Here is a 12,405-nt window from a genome sequence, read left to right on the forward strand (position 1 = left end):
TTAAAGATAAATCTTGACGACTTTATGTGTTAACATACGACATTATATTTATTCGACACATGTAATATACGAATTTTTTAAAGATATATCTTTTTTTACTATTTATTATATAAAATTACATTTATGCAAAATAAGAAAATAAAGTAAAATGTTATAATAAGTAAGTGTTTGTTTTTAAAAGATAAATCTTGATGACTATTTGTGTTAATATATGACATTATATTTTATTCAACACGTGCAATATTTGAGTTTTTTTTAAAGACATATCTTTTTTATTATTTATTATATAAAATCACATTTATGCAACCCGTGTAATACACGGGGTTCTAATCTAGTATAACATAACTGATACTTGAGTGCTTTTAAAATTTAAAGATAGAAAATCTAGAAAGATTGATGAGTTTATCAGAGACATATATACCTGTCTCTGTTAAACCACCTCGGCTAGGGGTGTTCAGAACTATCCGTATCTGAAAATTCGATCCGAAATATCCGATATCCGAATCCAAAATATCCGATATCCGGATCCAAAATATCCGATATCCGAATCCAAAATATCCGAAAATTCGGATATCCGAAATTTTCAAAAATCTAATTTTTATTTTTTTCGGATATCCGAAAATATCCCGAGTATTCGAAAATATCTTAAATATCCGAAAAATATCCGAAAACTTATGTTTAGATATCCGAAACTATCCGAAATATCCAGTTTCGAATATGAAAAAATAATAAAAAATAAAAATTAAATAAAAAGTTGGATTTTCGGATATCCGATTCACTATCCGATCGGATATCCGAATTTTCGGATATCCGAAATTTCGGATGCGGATTCGGATAGTGAAATCTGGTATCCGAAATTCTTCGGATATCCGGTTTTGAACACCCGTACCTCGGTTATCCCTACAGTTTGTGCCCTTCCTGTGGATGAAGGGCACAAGATTAGTGATAGTTAGAGGTGTCACGTAAACACTTATTGCTTTGGTTTTAATGAAGAAAACTCGTTAAATGAATGAATTTTTTTTTGAATGACAAGGAACGACGTGCCAACCACCGTGACACCGGACACTGTGGCCAAGGTCGACTATTCGACCGCCGCAAACCCCTGTAAAACCTTGCCTCCCATCCAAGACAAACCGGCGCCGCCCATATTCGCCCTTCACCTGGTTGCCGCATAAAATCATGGGGAGAGTGAGAGTCGAACCTGGGTCACAAGTAACACCAAGTCTTTCCTCAACCACTCTACCACTACCTCATTGGCATTAAATGAATGAAATTACGATTTTGGTCCCTGTGGTTATATCACTTTTACCCTTTTAGCCCAAAAAAGAATTTTTTAACATCCGAGCCCCCAACTTCTTTTTTTCCAACCCTTTTGGCTCCTAACACCAACCCCATCCGTTAATGTTAGGGGCCAAAAGTGTTAGAACAAAAGACGTTAGTGGCCAAAATGGTTAGAAAAATACGTTGGGGGCTCAGATGTTAAAAAAATTTTTTTTAACTAAAAGGGTAAAAGTGATATTAATCACATGGGCTAAAATTGTAATTTACTCTAACAGATAAAGATAAGATGTGAATATTTAAGAGATAGGTGGAAGGCCAAAGGTAAGAAGTTGTGGGTGGAACCAATAAATGTAAATAATCATCACGTTATGATCCGGGGACGGTTTCATCTTTACAATAGGAAGAGTGACTATTTTTAGTAAAATAGTGATATATGTAGCGTCTACAATGCACCACATTTTCTAAACTAAGTAAAGTTTAATATAGGCTCGGTCATCAACTTTGTGATAGTGGCCCATTTCAATGTTTTAGCCCAGAAGAAGATATCATACCATTCACATTTCATGCAATCTTTTTTTTTTTGAACGGCCAACAGAAAAAAAAATTTATTACCAAACTAGCAAGATGCTAGACACCAAATTTACAAACACCAAATACAATTCACAATTAATCCAAGCCAGCTACATAACAAAACTAAAATTCCTCCACTCATTCCAAGACCAACTCGAAGCTTTTTGCCTATTTTTAATCCACAAGTACGACATAGATTTTGTTTCTTCTATCACCCTTGACATGTTTGGGTCAACCTGTCGGAATATGACCTCGTTTCTCAACCTCCAAATACTCCAAATCACCACTTGAAAAATGGCATTAATAATCTTCTTTTTTCTCTTCGACCCCGAGACAGCGTAGCGAATATCCAATACGTCCTTAAGGCTAAACATGATCAAAGGAGCGATTTTGCACCATTGTGCAATCCCGAGCCAAATTGCCTGTGAAAAGTGGCAAGCCACAAATAAATGCTCACTGGATTCGGAGTGTTCGTTACACAGTGGACATCCAGAACTCCCAATATCTATATTCCGAGCCGCCAATGCCGATTTAGTTGGCAACCGTTCTGACAATGCTCGCCACGAAACAATACCCACTTTTTTTGGCACCAAGTTATTCCAAAAAAATGAGAATTCGGGAACGGACCTGTTAAAGGTTGCCGCTGCATTTTTTATGGCAGCCACCGAGAAACCATAGGTAGGCATCGGTTTCCATATCCACACATCTGGCCCAGCACGCGGACGAAACAGGTTAAGCATGTCAATAAGGTTTTGTAGCTCATATACTTCATCATCTAAATTCAAGGATCTTTTCCATAACCACATGAAGCTGGCACCCCAAGATTCCCAAACTACCCTTTGTGAAACTCTACACAATTTATCAACTTCAAGAGCAAATAAAAGTGGAAACATGATATAAAGAGGCTGTGTACCAATCCAGTAATCCAACCAAAACAATGCCTTTGATTCAGAGCCCACTTCACACCAAATGAGATCGGGGAGACTTATACCAACTGAATTAAGGGGCGTTTGGACGCTAACTATTTGTTTCCACGGACCGGGAACGGAAATTCTTGCTGGGATAGGAGACCATGATCTCTCACTATGATGAACCGACCATATGACTCTTCTCCAAAGACCGTCTTTATCCGTTTTAAACCGCCACCACCATTTCGACAACATTGCTAAATTGGCATCACGGAGTGAACCAAATCCAAGACCACCATATTCAATAGGGGCGATAACCTTTTCCCATGCCATCCAACTCGTGTATGAGTTTTCATCCGATCCGCTCCAAAAGAAAGATCTTCTAATCCTTTCCAACTCATCGATTACCTTCGCCGGTGCTTTGTACAACGAGAAAAAATACGTTGGTAAAGAGTTCAACACTGATTTAATCAATGTGATTCGACCACCGTAAGATAAACTTTTGGCCTTCCAAATGGACAACCGGGACTTAAAAATATCAATCACCGATTTCCAGTTACGAATAAGATTCATGTTCGCACCTACGGTCAATCCCAAATGTTTGAACGGAAGCGATCCTTTTTTACTATTCATACAATCCGCCATTAACTCGACCTCTTCATCATTTATCCCCACACCGAACACGGAGCACTTAGCTAGATTCACTTTTAAGCCCGAGACCAAGAAAAAACATCTTAGAATTCTACGCAGATTTAGTGCATTTCCAAATGACCATTTACCGAGGAAAATGACATCGTCCGCATAGATAAGATGTGAAAGGAGTGGACCGTCGTTCGTGCACCTAAGGCCTTCGAAAATACCTTCGGATATAGCCTTTTTCATGATTCCTGTGAGTGCCTCCATAGCTATAACAAATAAGAACGGGGACAACGGGTCCCCTTGACGTAATCCACGAGCGTACTTGAATTCCATCGTCGGTGACCCATTTACCAGTACCGAGGCCCTTGCCGAATCAAGAGTAGCCATGATCCATTTTCGCCACTTAACAGGGAAATTCATTTGTATCATCACGGATTCCAAGAAATTCCAATTTAACGAGTCATACGCTTTATTAATGTCTACTTTAAAAATCATACCCGTTTTTTTCGCCTTTTTCATCCATGCTATGGCTTCGTTCAGGATTAGGGGGCCATCCGTAATATTCCTCCCGGCCAAAAACGCTGATTGTTCTTCCGAAATTAGCCTCCCGATAACCATTTTTAATCGATTAACCAACACTTTAGAAATTGCTTTATTAATAACACCGATCAAACTGATAGGACGGAAGTCCGCAGGAGAAGCCGGGTCTTTAACTTTCGGTATCAAAGCCAAAAAGGATGACGTACAGCATCTGCTAATGGACTCTTTGGTGAAGAATTCCTGAAATATCCTGATAAAGTCATTTTGAAAAAGATCCCAATTCCTCTTTATGAACTTAAAGTTGAAACCGTCTGGTCCAGGCGCACGGTCCCCCACGCAATCCCAGATAGCTTTCTTAATTTCCTGGTTAGAAAACGGTGCAACCAATGAGCTTGCTTCAGATTCTGTGAGAGACGCCAGATGATTGCAAATAATGGGAGGCCTAGAAGACATAGGTTCCACGAATTGTTGAGAAAAGAACTCGAAAAAATTTTCTTTGATCTCCACCGGGTTAGTCACCCAAACTCCATCAATGAGAAGGCCATTGACACGATTATTACTAATATTCGAGTTTATAATATTGTGATAATAGGCTGAATTTTCATCTCCTTCGATTGCCCACCTAACCCGAGATTTCTGTCTTGCATCCATTTGTTTCCGTCGATCCAAATCCAAAACGACATTGATACAATCAGCTCTTTCCGTAAGTTCTTCGTCGCCCAAAGCCCTCTCCTCCGCAATTATTTCAAGGCATTGGATCCTATTCTTTTTTTCCAGATACACACCATTGGTCCGCTCCCGCTCCCATTTCAGCCAAACCTTGATGTTGTTTTTAAGCCATCTCAACTTTACTGATAAAGCCACATCTGCCGGACCATTGAAAGTGAAATTGTGACAAATATGATGTACCATCTCCATAAAACCCGGAAGCTCCAACCATGAATTAAAGCATCTAAACGGTATGTGCCCGAAATCCGTTGGTGTTGTAGAGAGTAATATTGGTCTATGGTCTGAAGCATCACGGTTCAGGACCTGAACTGAAGCTGTTGGCCACCTCTCCATAAAACCTAGACAGACAAGGAATCGGTCTAACTTGCTCAACTTATCTCCACGATCGGATATATAAGTGAACTTACCACCCCCCATATTATATTCGCTAAGACCCGCTGACAGAATAAAGTGATTGAAAGCCTCCGCATTAGCTGCAACAAATTCCGAATTACATCTTTCCGACACATCTCTAACCTCGTTGAAGTCGCCCATAAATACCCACAATCCTTGTATGGAGTTTTTAATTTCCACCAGATTTGCCCAGATACTTCTTCGAACACCAGGATCATTAGATGCATATACATTGACCAAATTGATTCGAGTTCCCGATTGACACATAAAGCCCGATACGATTAGGTAGAATCGATTTTTTACCACATTATCACAAGAGAACACAGCCGGGTTCCAAAGGCAGGCCAGGCCCCCAGATCGACCCTCTGCATTTACTAGTTCCAATCTATATACTGACCGCCCCCAGAAACAATTAAACATAAATTTCGCCGATTCATCCACTTTGGTTTCTTGGATAGCTAAAAAATGTATCCCGTATGTCGTCTTCAAACCCCTAACCCAGTCACTTTTACGGGAATCCCGTATACCCCTAATATTGATAGATAGAAAATTCATTGGGCACAATTTTTAGCACCTTCTCCAAGAATACTAACCTTAGTTGCTTCCTCGAAACCATTCAGATTGATGCCAATCTTTGATCCGACCGACACCGTTGCTCGAATCTCCTCCCTAATACTGAGGTCCTCCAGGATCGCTGCTCCCTGTACAGCTCCACTCTGATCCCTATGTAGATTTTTATCCGAAAACCGCTGATTGGATTCCACTTGCGGCGATCTCGACCCAGGGTTATCCTTGTCAACCGATCTCCTAGACACTGAGCACCTTGGGGAGGAGACAGGGCGATTAAGGTCGAAGGATGTATCCCCAGACTCAAAGTCGTGATTGAAATTTCTCATAGGAGGTCCTTGCATAGACCCAGTTGATGGTGGGCTTCGACCTTCTCTGGATCTTTTACCAAGCCCAATTGCAGGAGATGAGCCCACAACTTTATTATTATCCAAAAAAGCATTCCTTCTCTCTTCCAGAATTTGTGGGCCACCACCAGACAATTCAGCCGCCACACTGTCATTACCCATGCAATTATTATCCTCATGCATTGTACCATCCCCATGCACCTCTTGGTTTACCGGATCTGGATCCCGAACAGACTCGCCAACCCCGGGAGACTTTACGTGTTTTGACTGTCCAACTTCTCCCGGAGAAGCATTCTCCGGTGACTTCCTAACAGCCGGCAAGGAATGACATCCCCCGTCTGGAGCCGACTTCAGTCTCTCCGGCGACGAACATTCACCTTCCTCTAGTTCCTCCCCCATCCTATTATCTTCCATCTCGTCTTCCTCATTAATTTCATTATCCCCTTCATTCTCGCCATCAAAGGAACCACCGTCCGATTCTTCCGAATTGTTACCATCACCTCCGTTCCGTGACAGTACACTCTCCATATCCGGTTTCCAACCTGAACTATCCTCCGACACCCAAATAACAAAACTTCTGTTTTTCCATTTTAGAACAACCGATTCATCTATCCGTCTACCGTAAGGGACCAGGACTAGGACCGAACCTTCCGAGTTATCCGAATCCATCCATGAAAAGGATGAACCCTGGACTATTGATCCGAAAAGGCCCCCGATCTGGTCAAAAATCTCGTTATCTCTAAGAAGCACCGGGATACCGGTGACCCGGAGATTAACAATACGCTCCATTGGAAGATCTTCACCATTCCAAACATGGAATCTGCTGAAAACGCTATTCAGGCACTCCGAGTGATCATTCAAAATCCTCCTGACCATGCCCGGGTCCCCTAGGGTCAGTAACACACTCAAACCACCAACGTATGATAGGCCGAAATTCTCTATACCCCCAATATTTAGCAGATAGTTCAATCTATATAGAGTCCTTAAATCCTTAACAACTCCATGAATCGACCGACCCATGCAATGCAACGGGTATTTTGCTCCTTTATTTTCCACCGTAATAGTCTTCGAACCCATATTACTGGCAAGATTATCCTTATGAAACAAGCTAGCATACGAGACGCCTTCCTTAACCATACCTTCCCCAGATATATCTCTATGAACCTGTGGTTTTTCCTGCACACTACCTTTTGGTCTCCACATTTTCTCTCCCATAATCTTTGAAGTATATATGAACTGTTTGTGGTTTTTGTCGTATTTTGCGAGTGAAACTGACACCTTAGCTTCATAAATTTTAACTGTGTTCATCGCCCCTAGGGTTTGGTTTACATTCTCCACACCCACGTATCGAATAAAACCGAAGCAATTTCCACGTTTATCTTTTTTCCTTGCTACGTATGCATCTGACACACATCCAAACTCCTGAAATGCTTGCCTTAAAATCTCCTTTGTTGTACGTTCCGGAATATTTTGCACAAGGAATGTGATCTCTATCCCATTTCCTCGACCTCTCTTATTCTTTTGGTAGTTCACATCAATCCATGGGCCACCACCGTCGTCATACCCATCTGCCCCCATACTCGTACCACCATCCATCGATACACAGCAACACCCCCCTAACCCTCCAGAAAAAGAACAAACGAAGCAATGGCACCACAACCCTAAGGGTGTTAATGGAATTCGAACCGATCTAGCTGAACTATACTCAGATAGCCGCGATCGATATCAGACCCACTAAGCCCCGAAGAAATCTAGGAACCACTGCGGGAAGTGAGGGAAGAGGAGGATGCAATTTCGAGAAACGAAGAAGTAAAAACGGCCAGGTGGGGAAGACGCAAGGTCAAGATAGGATGGAAGGTACAGACCGGGATTTCAGGGAGAAAGCCGGGACCTCACACACTATGTCGACGTTGCAATCTCCGGTTAACACACCGGCGACGTTTCTTTAAGAATGATGATCATATCATAACCTTATTTTTAGCCCTAAACTATCTGTGATGTCATTTCACTAACAAGTAGGGCTCCCGGGTTTTAAACAGTGGAAAGTGATACATTTCATGCAATCTTACTTGTTTGGATACACATTTACTTAGTTTAGAAAATGTGGTGCATTGTAGACGCAACATATATCACTATTTTACTAAAAATAGTCACTCTTCCTATTGTGAAGATGAAACCGTCCCCGGATCATAAGGTGATGATTATTTACATTTATTGGTACCACCCACAACTTCTTACCTTCGGCCTTCCACCTATCTCTTAAATATTCACATCTTATCTATTATTTCATTCATTTAATTAGTTTTCTTCATTAAAACCAAAATAATAAGTGCTTACGTGCCGTTTAAAAAAAATAAATGTTTACGTGACACCTCTAACTATCACTAATCTTATGCCCTTCATACATAGGAAGGGCATTGTAGGGATAGCCGACGTGGTGTGTCTCTGATAAACCCATTAATCTTTCTAGATTTTCTATCTTTAAAAACACTCTAGTATCAGTTATGTTATATTGTTCTAATATTCTTTTGATTTAGGTAAAATTGAGTTACTTAAATGAAATAGTATGAAAGTATTTTATATATATATTTCTTTTTAGTAAACTGCCAAAATGGTCCCTGATGTTTGGTTACGTTTGCCACTTTAGTTTAAAACTCAAAACTTTTGAATCTGGGTCCCTATGGTTTCAATTTTGTTGCCATTTTCATCCAAAAACAAAATCTGGTCAGATTTTTCATTTAATATCCAATTTGTTTTTTTTTTTGGTCTTTTCCCTCCCTTTTAACGAAGGACAAAATAGTCAGATTTTTTTAATTTATTATAATAAAACGTTAAAAGATCATTTTGCCTTTCATTAAAAAGAAGAAAAAAAGACAAGAAACGGGATGTTAACTGAAAAATCCCTGACCAGATTTTGATTTTGGATGAAAATGACAACAAAATTAAAACCACAGTGACTTAGATTCAAAAAGTTTGAATTTTGAACTAAAGTGCCAAAAGTGACCAATTCTCAAGGACCGGCAGTTTACTTTTTTTTTTCAAAGTTGTATATTGTTATAAGTTAAAACTAAGAGAAACCATATGTAGCTTAAAACCTTTTTTAGGTCATCCAAACCATCAAAATATGTGAGGGGTAGTTTTTATATTATAAAGGGTATAAAAAATGATTGTGAGTGGAAGAGAGAGAAAATGTTACTGTTCATCTGTATATTTGGGGGGACACTGTTCACCCAATATAATTTTTTTAATACATATTGAAAGTGGTTGTGAGTGAAGGAGAGAGAAAAATGTAATGATAATATTATTTAATTGAAAAGAAGAGAGAAAAAGTATTTGTTTTTAGTGAAAATATATTGATATATGAGTTGTTTTTTAGTGAAATGTTTATATAATTTATTGTATTGGATGAGAATACTCTTAGAACAATCATAAAACTTTAATATTGTTATATGAAAATTTCCCAGCTTTAAATATACGACTTCGTTCTACTCTCATTCTATGATCTTAAAACAAACATAGCCAAAGAATTGATTTCTTAGGCCATGTGTAGTCATAAAGCCCCCAAATGGGCGTTATGCGCCATGTGGCATGCCACGTCACCCCGGGGCTTTATGGGGCTTGAGGCCGTAGTCATAAAGCCCTACCTCATCATAACCAAAGTGTAAAATGCAGGGACCAAAGTGTAAAATGCAGGGACCAAAGTGTTTTAATGCAGGGACCAAATTGTAAAATGCAGGGACCAAAGTGGAAATCTCCTTCTTCCTCGCGCCGCGAAATTTTTCACGGGGGTTTTCTTTTTTTTGCTCATGGCGCCCCTGGGGGCGGTGTGGGGGGCTCCATATGGGCGCTATGCCCTTGTTCGCGCTCCACTACAGGTAACCTTATGGGTGTGTTCAATCAATTACATGCCCACCTAAATAAAATATTTATTATTTATTGTATTTGTTAAGGAAAAATGCTATTTAAGGTTAAAGTTAAAAGTTAAACTGTGTATGGGTGGTTGGTGATATTTAATGGTTATATAGTAAGAGCGTAATGACCATAAATAGAAATAAAACCTAGTTGAGTAAAATTTTTTGGTGTAGATTAACAATCGAAGCTTTAGTGCATATTAAACCAAGATATGCATTTATAAAATGGATATATACAGAGAAAGTGTAAAATACAATAGCCCTTAACGTACGATCAGTACACGATAAAAAAAATAACATGCGTAATTTGTTAATACAACATGCATGATTAGTGTTCGTTTTCAATTAGTCTGGGATTGATCAATTTCGTCTAATTCGTTTCAATTTTCTTTTCGTTTCAGTTTAAGTTGGCCATTGTTCGGTCAATTTCATCGAATTGTGTTCAAACTCATCTTTGATTTTTAAAATTTTCATAAAAATGACGACTCGAACAATGACTGTAGAACAGGGAATGCAGAACCACGTCGAAGCTTTGGAAAAGTTAATAAGAATTTTGGAAAAACCTTTTTTAAGGCCAGATTCTCTAAGTTCTCACTAATATAAATTTTCATTTTACCCTAACCCTATATATTTTATTACTATAAATAAGCAACAAAAATATGCATTGGAACTTGTACATTGTGCTTTGGGGTTTTTTCAAAAAAAAAAAAAAACTTGATTTTTTACTTTTAACCCAAAGGTTTTTACCTTTTGCAATTTTAACCCTACATAATTTGTTTTTTTAACTTTAACCCAAAACTTTTGCAATTTAACTTCACAAATTTTGTCACTTATACTTTTCATCTTTGGCAAATTTTCGGTTTACGTATAGTTCTAAATTTTTCGAGTTAATACGACGCAACGTACGAGTGTGTTTCAATTTTTTTATGTTTTGTTTCAAATTTTGCAAGTTAACACGGCGGAACGTGCATGTGTAGTTCAACTTTTTTACCTATATTTTTTCGTGTTTGACAGGTTCGTCGCAACACGCAGATCCTAGGTCGAGTTAGTGTTGGTGGTCGATAACGGTTGTGTGACATTATTACTATTTGACACCGTTTTACGCCCTGCCGCAACACGGGGTGTGCTTTGGGGGTTTTCCAAAGAAAAAATGGTTATGCATATGTTGTCGTAACCTTGGCTTTGGGGGTTTTTCAAAAAAAATGATTTTTTTTTTACTTTTCACCCAAAAGTATTTCATGAATTAATTTTTACCCAAAACTATTTGTTTTTTTTACTTTTAACCCAAAACTTTTTATCTTTTGCAATCTATCCTCACAACTTTTTTTACTTTCAACTTTGGTCCTTTATAGTTTTCATTTTCCGCAAATTCTTCGCTTTATGCTTGGTTCTAAATTTTGTGACTTAACACATCGCAACGTGCGTCTTTGTTTTAAAGTTTTTACGTTTCGTTCTAAATTTTGCGATTTAACACGAAGCAACGTGCGTGTGTGGGTGAACGTTTTTACGTTTCGTTCTAAATTTTGCGAGTTAACACGACGCAACGTGCGTCGGTGGGTGAACGTTTTTACATCGTCTATTTCTTCCCCGTTTGACAGGTTTAACATAACATGTGGATCCTAGATCGACTTCATCGTCTATTTCTTCCCCGTTTGACAGGAGAGGACGGATTATTCACATTTCATTTGATGGTCAGAGGCGAATTGAAAGCTAAGCAGTGGTAATTCTAAAGATTCCCGGGGGAAAAATAGAGATGTCTCCTACGTTACCCATAATATGTGGAAGTATCAACGTAATTTCATAGAGTCATTCGGTCCATCTGATTTGATTCGTTCTCAATAGCCATGAGATGATCATCTTAGGGTGATCCTTTTGTCGACGGATGCTCCTATTACACTCGTAACATAACGTGTGGATCCTAGATCAACTTAGTTATAACTAAAGAATTCCCGCCGCATTGCGGCGGGTCTCAATCCTAGTTGCTAAAAAGAAGTAATACCTTAATATATTATTTAGTCTAAATTAGATCATATATTCATAATTTAAGCTCAAGTGATATATATTAATGATATATTTAATTACAACCAGGGCGGAACCATGGTATTATGAGCCGTAGCACGGGCTACGGCTCAACCCCGTGCTACGGCTCAACCCATATTCGTAGTGTTTTTTTTCCGGTTTTATATAAAGGATACCCCTAAAAAATACGCGGATACCTCTTCCGGTTTTATATAAAGGATACCACTAAAAAAATACGCAGATACCTCTAAAAAATAGGATACTTGATATTACTAAAATCCCATTTTTTTATAAGCCCAAACATTTTTCAACCCGAAAACTTGTAGAATAATTATGCCCTAATGATAAAATAAGCCAAATTTAACAATAATAAAATTGAAAAGAGACCCTGAATAATTTTAATAAAGTTAACCCAAGATCTAGAACGATATTATAGTTGAATAAGTGATCTTGCTCGTCTTATGGTGGAAACCGGAACACATGGTTCTTGTCCTTTGGTTT

The sequence above is a fragment of the Helianthus annuus genome, chromosome 4, assembly GCF_002127325.2.
Source record: "Helianthus annuus cultivar XRQ/B chromosome 4, HanXRQr2.0-SUNRISE, whole genome shotgun sequence".
Taxonomy (NCBI): domain Eukaryota; kingdom Viridiplantae; phylum Streptophyta; class Magnoliopsida; order Asterales; family Asteraceae; genus Helianthus; species Helianthus annuus.